Source organism: Trachinotus anak, unplaced genomic scaffold (genome assembly GCF_046630095.1).
Source record: "Trachinotus anak isolate AG129_WGS33_773 ecotype Australia unplaced genomic scaffold, CSIRO_AGI_Tana_v1 ptg000024l, whole genome shotgun sequence".
Lineage (NCBI taxonomy): Eukaryota > Metazoa > Chordata > Actinopteri > Carangiformes > Carangidae > Trachinotus > Trachinotus anak.
In genome coordinates, this window is record NW_027273875.1 from 4,371,330 (window position 1) to 4,383,681 (window position 12,352).

Below are 12,352 nucleotides of genomic sequence, written 5' to 3' on the forward strand. Positions count from 1 at the left end.
AAAATGTCCATCATTGTAACTAACAACTCAATTAATCATCTATTAATGTTAATTAATAGATTCATTATTAATTATAGATCTGTAAAGCGTCTTACTAACACATACAGTGAAAGACTTGGTGGCTTACTATAACAAAGCTGCTAATGAAAGATACTCACTTTCCCACTTTCATTAAAGGGGGTGGTTTAGTGAATGGCTTTGTCCATCCTTCATCTGTCAGTCGTGATAACATTGTTGTAACCAAAGTAACTGCTGAGATTGAGAGACATGATGACATCACAACAATGTGTGACAAGGGCAGAATCGGGAGCAATCAGACAAGTTGTTCAATAGTAAACAACTGTGTACACACAACAATCCAGTAGGTTAAAGTTGTATCAGGAACTGTCCGCAATCGCTGTTTACAACAACAACCATGTCTCCTAGAAATTATGTTGGAAATACAGCACAAGAGCTTTCTCTCAATCATGCTTTTATATCACCAAATTGTTTTCCCAATTACATTGTGATGAAAAATGTAATTGCTGCCTGGATTATGTTCAGAGGCGAGTGGGGAGGTGGTCAGGGTGGATGGTGGACATCAGACACAGGGGTTCACATCCTGACTGTCGTCTGTGGTTAGGTTTCTGCAACAAAAGCATTCTGGTTAAGGCTAGGGAAAGACTGTGGCTTTGGTTAAATGTCAATAAACATGTGTCTGAAGTTACTCAGAATTTTTTTAAACCAGATCTTGAATCTAACCTGACCTTAACCAAGTGCTAAGTGTTTAAATATAACCAAAAACTGTTGCTGTAGTCACTGCAGTTGTTAATTAACAACATTTCCTCATTATGTACCAAATTTCATCCAGTGTGTGTTTCTGTCAAACTGTACTTGGTGTTGCAAACTAGTTGTATACAACTGTAAACTCTAGGAGACAATATAGACAACTTACAGTTTGTGTACAAACTGTCTTTTTGTGTCAGTTTGTGTACAAACTGTCTTACCTGAAAGTTTGTTGAAGTCTGACTCCTCATGTCTCTTGACCTGCCATACATCTTTTTAGTGACGCCTCCATGTTCCCAGATCTCAGCATTTAAAATGATCAATATTATTGCTACTGAGAGTAATGATGGAAGAAGAACTACAAAATTGAGACCGAAGTTGAAAGCTCATGCTAACTGTCCTTGACAGCTTTCAACCTTGTCTGAGTAATTCTACCGAGTGAGAAAGTAAGAAATTGGTACAAGAACTTCAAACTCATAGGAATAGAAATCTAAAAGTTACATTCACATTTAAGTGGGTCTGCACACAGAATTCAACGCCACCAAAGGTTTTTCTTGCTGTGTCTTTGCAGAGGTCAACCCACTGTAAGAGGCCATGGACATGATTGTCAGTGAAACGCCAAAGATGTGAATGCAGACTTAAGCTTTCCTCGAAGCTGCACCGCTCTCCTAATGCTCCATCATGAATACTGGCTTCCTGAGGAGTAGAGTCCAAGTGAGAGGACGCCATCTCTGTACCTGTGAGGCCGTCAAACAGCCAACTGGGGTTTGTTTGTGTCGGCAGCCGAGTCGATCCTCAGCAAGAGCTCTCTCAACACAATGTCCGACGCCCCGGCCCTGTGGCTCTGAAGCTCAACCGAGGGGCCAGCTGTAAGAGAGTCTCAGCCGGGGGCCTAGGGCCAGAGTAGGTCCAAAGGCCTGGTGCTGGGAGCCTCTGACAGGGGCAGCTGCATCCCAGCAGCACCTCAACGCCCCCGCTCATTCTTCTAATTAGACACTTGGAGAATTAACTCCCGCAAAGGCGTGCTTTGCCTCTGCTCCCCTTCAACCACGGGGCCATGGACTGGAAAAAATAATGTTGAACTTGATAGGTTCTTCAGTTTTCAGTGTTTAAATTGTACATTTCACCAAGAGCTGATTATCTGTCAATGTGCTGAAGTGATTCACTGCACTCAACATGTTCTTAGTTATTCACTCTATCATTCATCTCCAGTTGAAGAGCTTCATATTCTCATGTGGAGTCCCATTTAATTAGTCTGGTTTCTACAATGCCCAGCAATAGGTTCTGCACATCGTGCAGGGTCAGGGAGAACTTTATACAGGCAGCATCCTGATGCTCTTTACGAGAAAGTGATCCTATCTGTTTCTACATCGTACAAGTTTTTGCTTTCTTTCAGCCACTAGTGGCAGCTACCTCATTTGTTGTTGAATTTCATTCCTGTACTTAAAATTCCTGATGTAACTCAAAATACTGATCCACCTGCCTGAACAGCGGACAGAGAAAAGAACTGTCTAATATCACTGAGTCTAATTTTGGGTCCACTTGCTGTTCATGAAACAAATGGGGTGATATATTATCTTAAGGGTATTTCATGATGCTGCAGCAAACTTTTTGCGAATGCCGATGTACCTCCTGTGTTGGCAATGCAGAGAGTGACTGAACATGTGGAGCAGCTTTTTTAACCATGACCACGTTTCCCTAACTTTGGCGATATTGTAGCCATACCGCAGCTGCCATGCAAGGATGTTGCTGGAAATTATTTTCAAAAACACAATTTTTGAACATTAAGAAATGTCTTCATGAAGCATAATTTAGGTTTTATTTCTGAACTGGACACAATTCACATTTTGTCTTGTAATACAGTTGAAAATACAAGCAATTATTATAGTAGATCCCCTCTTTGAACCAGGCACTGTATGTATAATGTATGTAAACCTTCATTGAACTAATGGAAAATTAAACCACTATGAAAATTCCCTGATAGCAGTCCTGTTGTAGGTGTGGATTTGTACAGCAGGGGGTGTAGTTTTGTCGTCTTGGAGCGGTAGCTGCGTTATTTGAGAGTTCAGAGGGCACCACAAAATACAGAAAATACGACACAACGCGCTGATGGGATAAAAACGGCTGTGGATGCTGATGGTAATGGCATCCACTAATAATACTACTGTAATGATACAACATCTTGGTTCAACGTTGTCTGAAATCCATCTTTTGAATTTGTTTCTGTTTCATTACTGTTTTGTATTTTTATTTGCCTTATATCTTATCTTACAAATGGACAAATTGGTTTCTCTGTAAAAGTGAGAACCTTCTAAGTTTGATGATTTGCACAGTTACTGCAAAGTGGTTTCACAGGACAGTGTGGAGTGTTTCTCTTTGACACTGCTGTATTTTGTACCAAATTTTTCTTTTATCATTTTTTCCGCTGTATTATCTGCCCATGATATAAAAAGAAGGGAACAAAACCCCAAAAAATAGCATTTGGAGTTGCATGCATGGTTTACATTGGCCATAGTTATTTTATTAGTAATTAGTATTCGTTATTATTAGTTTAGTCATTTTAAAAATTGTTTACATACTGTATTATAAGTATTTAGGCCAGGAGAATAGAATTTGAATGTTGGCCCACGGCCCATGTTTTTCTCTAAACTTAATGTGTGGGGACATTTTCCACTGACTCTCATCAGTATGAATGTACTGCATCTTAGTTAGCAGGGATGGGACGCTCCTCCCCGCTGAAGCCCCACTTTGTGAGGGCAGGTGCAGCTTTAAATGACTTGTTGACATTTTTTGCAGTGTGCAGAAGGTGGCAGGTTGTGATCCTACAACCCACATCTCATATACATAATCCAGCAGGCAGGCGGGCCCCTGCTCTTGTTGAATGGGGGGACTCTCTCTTCCTCTGGGGACATTTCAGGGCTGAAAGAGAACCCTCACCACCCGGCTACTGGGGGACTGTGGGCGCAGTGAGAAAATGAAGACCTCTGCGCCCCTCTAAATCCCCAGGAATTTCTCATTAAGCATAGGTCCTGGGCTGCCGAGGGCCCTCTGGGCCCTCACCCACCCCCTGTAAGGGGTCTCCCTCTCTGGCAGGGAGAATGGAGCTCTCCACTCCACTTTGTGCTGGCTGCCGGCTACCAGGGCCTGTTATTCACCTTTTCCTTTCTCACCAGCACAAGAGCTCTCTCCCAATCATGCTTTCAAAGCCCTCAGGACTTCCTCTTCCTTTCATTCAGTTTTTACATAAGTGTGTGTGTGTGTGTGTGTGTGTGTGTGTGTGTGTGTGTGTGTGTGTGTGAGATGTCTTTTAAGATGCAACAGAGAGAAAGGCATAATTGAATTTGACATTTTTTAATGGTCTCCTGAGATATTTTTGTCTGGAGGCGCCAAAGCTGGAATGAAGCAGACTCTCATTTCAAAGAGTTTTTTTTCTGTTTTTCACACGTTGTTCATGGGTACAAGTAGGATTAATGAGGATTATGTATATGAGGGGAGGTAATGAGTTTTGATGAGACTAGAGAGGATATTTAGTGTACGATTTCAAAACATCTCAGCGAGTCAGGATTTGGCTGCATCATTGGCTCCTGACTTTTTCTGTTGTTTTTGAATCACTTTATCCTCATATTTTTCTGAGAATATACAAACATGAGATAATAACATAAAGGTCAAAACATAATGACAGTGATTTTTTTCAGACAATAAAAGGCCCTAATAAGATGATGGTAGAAGCAGTCCTGTATCTGTGGTTCTTAAAAAGATGCGGTTACCTCACCTGTGTGAAGAAGAACTGACGGGTTTCATCCCAAAATACTCTCGATGCAAACTAATTGATCTAAAGGTATTAAAATAAAACAATATTAGGCTACAACAAGCAGACTTTGATATTTTTGATTCCATCAATCACAATTATTCATATAATCACCAGTCTTCAGTTTTCATAATTCTTTTACTCAGAAGTCAAAATATTGTCTCTAATACACTGTGACAGTGTATAAGATAAACAAAACATTAACACCAGCAAAGAGTTTGAAAATACAATGCAATAAAAGGAAAACTTGATTATATTTTTATAACAGCTCAGAAAGAGCCCTGGAGATATCTGTCAAACTACTTGATGTGCTTGCAACCTGCTTCAAGTTTTAGTATTTTGTGGTCAGTGACATCTGTGCCAGATGGAGGATTACTCAGCCAATAGTGAGAGAAAACAAGTGAAACAGGAATGAATTGCTCCCATGAGATGTTGTTGAACTGCAGGTGAACAGCACTACGTGAAGATCCCGAAAGGTTCAGTTGTCCTCGACCAGATGTGGTGCTTCATGTTGGTGACAAACCCACCACTTTGCATTCCCACTACCGCCCTGCTCCTCTGGTCACTGCAGTTCATCTCTCAGCTGCGTGTGTTGGCGAGTCCGTGGGGAAGTGTTGGAACGACTGGTCTAGGCTTATTACCACGACTCCATCAACGTGTCCAGCAGGAGAGCAGCTACATATGGCTCTCTCACTCCCTGACAGCCTGTGAACTGTGATCATATGATGGATGTGCAGGGCGACCTTAAAGGCCTGATATCTGTCTCCATGGTGATAGGATGATTCAGCATCTGGGGTTGTTGGTCAACAGTGACTCAACTCCAGGTGTTGAGATCTCTGGCTGTTTGTATCCCCCTAAAAAATGCTTTCTCTGGTGGCGTGTCCTCGTTTTGTCCTCGCTGTGTGTGGAAATTATAACACTGAATGTGTAAAATAACAGGGCCTGTTTATAACTTGGCTTCTTAGTGGTAGAATGAGTTGGTTTGTTGGTTTTGGTCGGTGATTTGTTTTTATGAAAAGCTGAGCAGCAGCTTTATTGAACCTGCTAAACTGAAATAAAACATACATAAAATCTGGGTTCATAATAAAATGATGCAATCTGTAGACAGTAAACAGGCTCCACCAAAAACAAAGAGCATTGTTCTGTGGGTCAATTTTAAAAGTAGAAATTGATACAAAAACAGCCCACAAAGGCTGAATTTTGAGGTGGAGGTGCAGGGCGACTTGATTCCCACACCAGGCAGTGTCTGCTGCTTATTTTCAAGATCATTTTTCATTACCTTCTGGAATAAACAAATTCCAGCAGCAAAAGGGTTACACTTTTCTGTGAGCATTTGAGAAAATATGATTGATTTTATAAACTTTAAACAACCCAATATGAAAGCAGTCAGGCTCAGCTATTGTGTGACAAAGATGTAGTTACAAGGAAAGTTCAGATTTATACTGAACATACTAGTTAAGATATTCTGTGGAGTTTTTGACAACTAATGGCATCAACTAGTCGAATGAACATAACAACGCAACTAGCAACACAATGTGAACGTACAACTCAACTGAAGTCTGAATCAGTGCTGAACTGTGTATGTTCGGTGATGCTTGGGACAACCTACCCGCCACGTAGCCTGAAATACTGTGCACAAGTGCACTGAGGAGAACTGGTGCTGTTTTAAAGGCAAAGGATGGTCACACACATATTGATTTGACTTCAGTGTAAGAGGAGTGGAGGAGAGAAGGGGATTGAAACTGAGACAAAAAGAAAAAAACTTGATAGAGAGAGAGTTGTCCCATGCAGGCCAGGACAGCTGACAGCTGGGTTCAGCAGGGGTCAGAGGTCATGGATTGGCAGCAGTGGGGGAGTGAAGTGGAATCTAAAACAACAGGAAGACACACACACACACACACACATACATAGTTCTGGGAGAGGCCGCTGGAAAGCTCTCTCTCTCTTTCTATCTCTCTCTCTCATGTGACAGACAGTTGACTAAAACTTAATCAATGTGTGGACTGAATTCTTCCTCCCACAAATCTAATCCAGGAGCTTTCACAGTGTGTGTGTGTGTGTGTGTGTGTGTGTGTGTGTGTGTGCGTCTCAGTGAATAAGATGCCAGAAAGTGATAGTGAAAAAGCCTCATCATTTTCAAATCTCTTGCTGGGTTTTATTAGTAGTTAAGACCACTTAATCGTAATGTCCCAGATTATTATTGTCTTTTCTTTCTCTCCATGTTTCCTGTCTGTATCTACATCTTAAATCTGTGCTATAGAGATTAAAATTCTGCAGCCATGCAAAATGATAATTGCATTTATATAGCAATTTCACCCCAAACACTTTTTAATTCGGCTCTCATTCACACATTGACACAAGACAATGTCTTTCTGAAGGGCTCCTCAGGAGGAGCTGAGGATCAAACCAACAACCAATAACAATGATAAAAAGTTGATGCTGATCAGGTATTATGTTCACCATTTCAGTTTGGCATGTTAGCATGCTAATATTTACTAATTAGCACTTAACATCAGGCACAACTGAGGCTAATAGGAATGTCATTAGTTTTGCTGGTATACTGAACAAATTAAAATGTTGACCTGATGGTGATGCTAGAGAAAAGGTCACCGGATCACCAAATTCACAAGGATTCATCCTCCACAAACCATGAATGTTTGTACAAAAATGTAATCTCAATCCATTGAAGTAGCTGAGATATTTCAATCTGGACCAGAGTGGAGGATTTACATAGTGTCAATCCTAGAGCCATGGGAATGTAATTCAGTTACAGTGTCCTCACTAATATAGTAGTACGAGTGTTTGTGTGAGTGTGCATGCTCACTCTCACTCTTGTGAAAGTGAACAGTTTTATGAGGACCAAATCTGATATTAAACAGTAAGAGTGGGGACTAGTGCTTTGCATAGTCTTCAAATATATTTTCTTAAACTTTTTACATTTACACATACAAAGGGTGGAAAAGGTACTTACCGTATTTTCCGGACTATAAGGCGCACTTAAAAGCCTTTAATTTTCTCAAAAAACGACAGTGTGCCTTATAATCAGGAGCGCCTTATATATGGATTAATTCTGGTTGTGCTTACTGACCTCGAAGCGATTTTGTGTGGTACACGGCGCTCACGGCGCTCTGTCAAAATGTTTTAGTACGACTTTGGTAAACTACAAAGCCACACCGCTTGCAGCATTAGGGCTATCGTAGTCAGGAGCGTTGCGGAGTAATACATACTGTGCTTCACCATAATATTACAGTGTGTGTGTATAAGGACCTATAAGGAGTTATTGTGAATACGCTAACGTTTGATTTAGCGGTATCAGACTGTGTTTTTTTTACGTGTTACAACTGAACAAGGTTGGGAGTTATTGTGAATACGCTCATTAACGTTTGAACAATGTTGAGAGTTATTGTGAACGCGTTTAATAAAGTTTGACCGACTTATCTGACTGTTTTGTTTCGCTTAATGCGCCTTATAGTCCGGTGCGCTTTATATATGAAAAAAGTTCGAAAATAGACCATTCATTGACAGTGCGCCTTATAATCCAGTGCGCCCTATAGTGCGGAAAATACGGTATTCGTTTATAAATTAATAAATAAATGATAACATATTTGAATACTGAAATTAAGGAAAATATTTAGACATATCTAAATGCTTATGTATTCATACAATAAGCATAAATATGATTATATAATATAATTATGTAATGATTTATTTTCAACTTTTCTGTACACCTATATGTACTGTAAGATCTATTCCTGAATTTCAGTGTTACTATGTTAATGGTGTTTTCAGTCACCTTCTGTCTTCCATACATGTTCTACAGAACAAGGACGTGTTATATGAGCAGTGGTTGAAAATGCATGTACTTGAACACAACAAAGCCATGGTTCCACTGGGGATTGAACCCAGGACCTTCTGCGTGTAAAGCAGACGTGATAACCACTACACTATGGAACCACATATGAATGCTTTGTAAACACATTGCCACAGTTCAAAGTCTTGATCCAGTATTTGGATGTATATGTTGTTACTTGTGTCGCTTTGATCAGTGAGTGTAAGGTTTTGTTCGAGTTGTCAATAAAGTTAAAGCACATTTACAAAAGCTGAAATTCTATGATAAGAGGAGTTCAGTAAATACGAAACTTACAACTATGGATGACTTTATTTTGAAAAAGAAATGTGCAAAAGTAAAAATAGTTCATACCAATGATGGTGTCACCTGCTGAGATTCTTACATTGTTTAGTTACTTTAAAATTCATTCATGCATATGTAACCTGAATAAGCCAAGAAGGCTGAGCAGTCATCTCATTAGGTGAAAAGATAACGTCCAGGTCAAACAATTGCTTTAGTCAGGTTGAGACTTAGACATTTTTACTCTCTGAATCCTTGTAACCTGCTCCCTTTTCAAGCTTCCGCCTTATATCATGTGCTGTGCTGCCCTCCAGTGGACATGTCAGGTCTCTACAAGGCATTTTTGTTTATCCTTCAAGAAATTGTGAGGCCTTCATCAAAAAAAAGAGGTTATTCTGCAGTAATAACTACAAAAGACATAATGTCTCAGTTTAGTGAACCTCAAAGACCCTGCATCTAATATTCCTGTCACCAGAACCTCATACCCAGCTGACCATGAATCAGCAAAGTATTAAAGAAGTACTCACATCCTTTACCTAAGTAAAAGCAATAATACAACAATGTAAAAATACTGCATTCAAAATTGCATTCATATAACTGGTCGATATGGAGATAGCTTTACCGTACAGTTCAGTAATTTAGTATAGTGGTTCCCAATGTAGGGGTCGGGCCCCTCCAAAATGTGACAAGAAAAATATGAGGAGCTGTGAGATGATTAATGGAAGAGGAAAGAAATAAAAACACTTAAACTTAACATACAAGAATGTGTATCAATTTTCTTAACTTTTCACTAACATTCAGGGTTTTTGTGATATGTTGCTTAGTTTGACCTGTTTGGGCCTCAAACTGACATGACATATGACTTATTGAATAATGAATGACATTACTTTACTAATTAGTGAAGTTACCAATTTCACTGTCAATACTCAGCTGTCTGGCATTAGTAACAGTAATATAATTACTGAATGAATTACTTCATCCCAAAGCTGTTACACATGTTACAAATACCTAAGAGTTTGGCTGTTCACAGGTCTAAGGAAGTACGACTGTGTATGAGTAAGAAGTTGCAGCCTTTTGTGTCTCCAGAGAGACCTGTGGAAAGGCTGATGAATTACTTCAAGTTAAGTCATGTGAGACCACATGAGACAAAATGAAACAAATTGGGGTTTGGGGGCATTTACTGAGCCTCTGTGGCTGCTGCTAGTTTCTTTAAGAGTGCAGAGAACAGACAAACATTTTGACATCACTGTGTCGCCACATAGTTGGTATGTTGGTTTCACACTCTTGAGCTGTTGTCCTAAGTTAACACAAAGTTAATTTGTCATGTTTGGGTGATTATACTTGACATTGCAGTAATGACAACTGTTCACCTGTTCCAGGTTGACCATGTTCCATGACTTGTATGTGAGTGAGAAACAAATTCCTAATATGTGCCAACATACTTGTCCAATAATAATGTCCTGATTCTGGTTATATGCTGGTTATGTGCTTCTAGTTTTTTTTTTGTGTTTTGTTTAAATGCAAACATTCACATCACCTGGGGAATTACACACTGGACATTTCATTACCATTCTTACTTACAAAATTGTGTTTACTTTGTAAAAAATGTCAATCAATCAGTTAATGAAATAATCATTCAACTATTTCAGCTCTAGAGTTGGCCTACTGGTTGGTTCCTGGATGTGTGGGGGAAATGAAATTGCTGTGTATACTGGGGGGTCAATAGGGGCTCAACAACTAGTTTTTGCCCCCTGACCCCCCAGGAAGTTAATCTGGCCCTCGGACATAGACACTGCTGCTTTGTAAAGGATCCCAAGCCAAAAGGGTTAAAGATTGTACCCACTGAATGTAGTGGAGCAGAAGTATAAAGTAGCATTTGATAGAAATACTCAAGTAGAAATACCTCAAAAATGCAATATATACAGTGCGGAGAGTGACTAAGTACTAAGTAATGAATGTACTTGAGGCATTTGTACTTGTTTGTATTCATTTTATGCTGCTTTACCCCCCACTAGATTTCAGAGGGAAATGTTGCACTGTCCCCATTACATTATAAGGCAGCTGCAGTTGTTCATTTCTTTTCAGATGAGAATCTTACATGCAAAACATAAGAGGAGCTTATATAATATGATGAAGAGCTTCATGACTAAACTACCCAGCAGTGTATAAAGTACCTAAAATTGGCAACAGTTATAAAATAATAGACTTTTTTTTTATAATTCTGTCTCAGGATTGAGTAATAATACCCAATAATATCATGTATTATTAATATATCACTCCGAACAGAGCATTTCTGCATAATGTGTGCTTTTACTTTCGATATTGTTTAACTAATTATACTTTTATATTTGAATTGCAACAGAGCATTTTGGTTTCATTTCTGGTGGTTTTTGAGGCTGTATTTGTAAGAACTATAACCTTCAAAAACTTTTATGAACCTGTTTTTAGAGAGGTTTTGGTTTCATGTATCATCATTTTGGATGCTGTGACTTACAGAGCTGTTTTAATAAGAGGGGTTTCCGGCAGTCTACCCTGAGCCATCTAGCCTAATAGGGATGGGAAAAAATATTCATTTTCATTAACATCAACGACTTGTTATCATCGCGCCATTATGAAGCCAGGGTGGGTATTATACACACTCAACAGGTTAAGTGTAGTTTTTGTTTGCTGTGGTATCAGAGTTATAGCTGACAACATCTCTACGTGTACTTACCTCAGCATTATAAGAATTAGTTGTTTTTTTTTTTTTTCAAACTCAGACTCAAAGCAGCCTGGACGCTTCGTCAAACCAAAACCTGCTTTGACGCAGCGGTGGAAAGTCCGGGAAGTGGAAACTTACTAACTGCACGAAATGAGACTGAAACCTCGCTAACGGGACTGATGACGGTTCACGGGGAGATGCGCGCTGCCGCCGAGCCGCGGCGCTGTTCTGCGCTGCGCAAACCCGCAGCAGGCCCCGTCCTGTCTGCCCGGCGCTCCCTCCTGTGAGTCTCCATAAGTCTCTCTCTCTCTGCCAAAGCAAACCCTTCCTGCAGAGATCGAGGCTGAAAGGCAAATCGCATTTCAAATCATCCGTGTTTCCGCCTCAACTGAGTAAAACAAAACACACACACACACACCAAAAAAAACGCATACACCGAGGAAAGAGAGGGGCTGATATCCACCGTGTGTGGCTACAGAAAACGTACAGTCCACACTTCACACAACTGACCTGCAGAGACTCGTCTTTTTCTGCGGGCACAACATTGACCCACTCGAGCCTTTATTTCACTCCATTGTCACATTTCTCCAGGGTTTCCCAGAGGAGAGGGGGGTTTACTGTGCTGCGGCCGCGTCGATCATGAACGCGGCTCGACGCTTGGATAAGAGTGGAGTGGGAGAGTGTGTGTGTGTGTGTGTGTGGGGGGGGGAGGTATTTTTACACCTTAGACGTGCCCCTGCCCGCCATGCCTGTCCTCACTGACACATCGTCTCCAAATCTACAGACCTGGACATTTCCTCGCCCATAAAAATAAAAAAATAAAAAATCAAACCCACCAAATCAAGGAGATCTCGCACGTCTCTCAGCCCCAGACTCAGCGGCCGAGAGCTGCAGTTGCCTTCACCCCTTCGTTCCTGAAAGAAAAGGGGGGAAAGCCTGAGCGTTTATT

The 12,352-nt window shown here is 40.4% G+C and overlaps 1 non-coding gene across 1 annotated transcript; it reads right to left on the reverse strand.

The window, feature by feature from the left end:
- Positions 1-8,454: 8,454 nt before the first annotated feature.
- On the reverse strand, positions 8,455-8,527 carry trnav-uac (transfer RNA valine (anticodon UAC)). Its single transcript has one exon. It is a non-coding gene; the product is annotated as a tRNA-Val (tRNA).
- Positions 8,528-12,352: the final 3,825 nt, after the last annotated feature.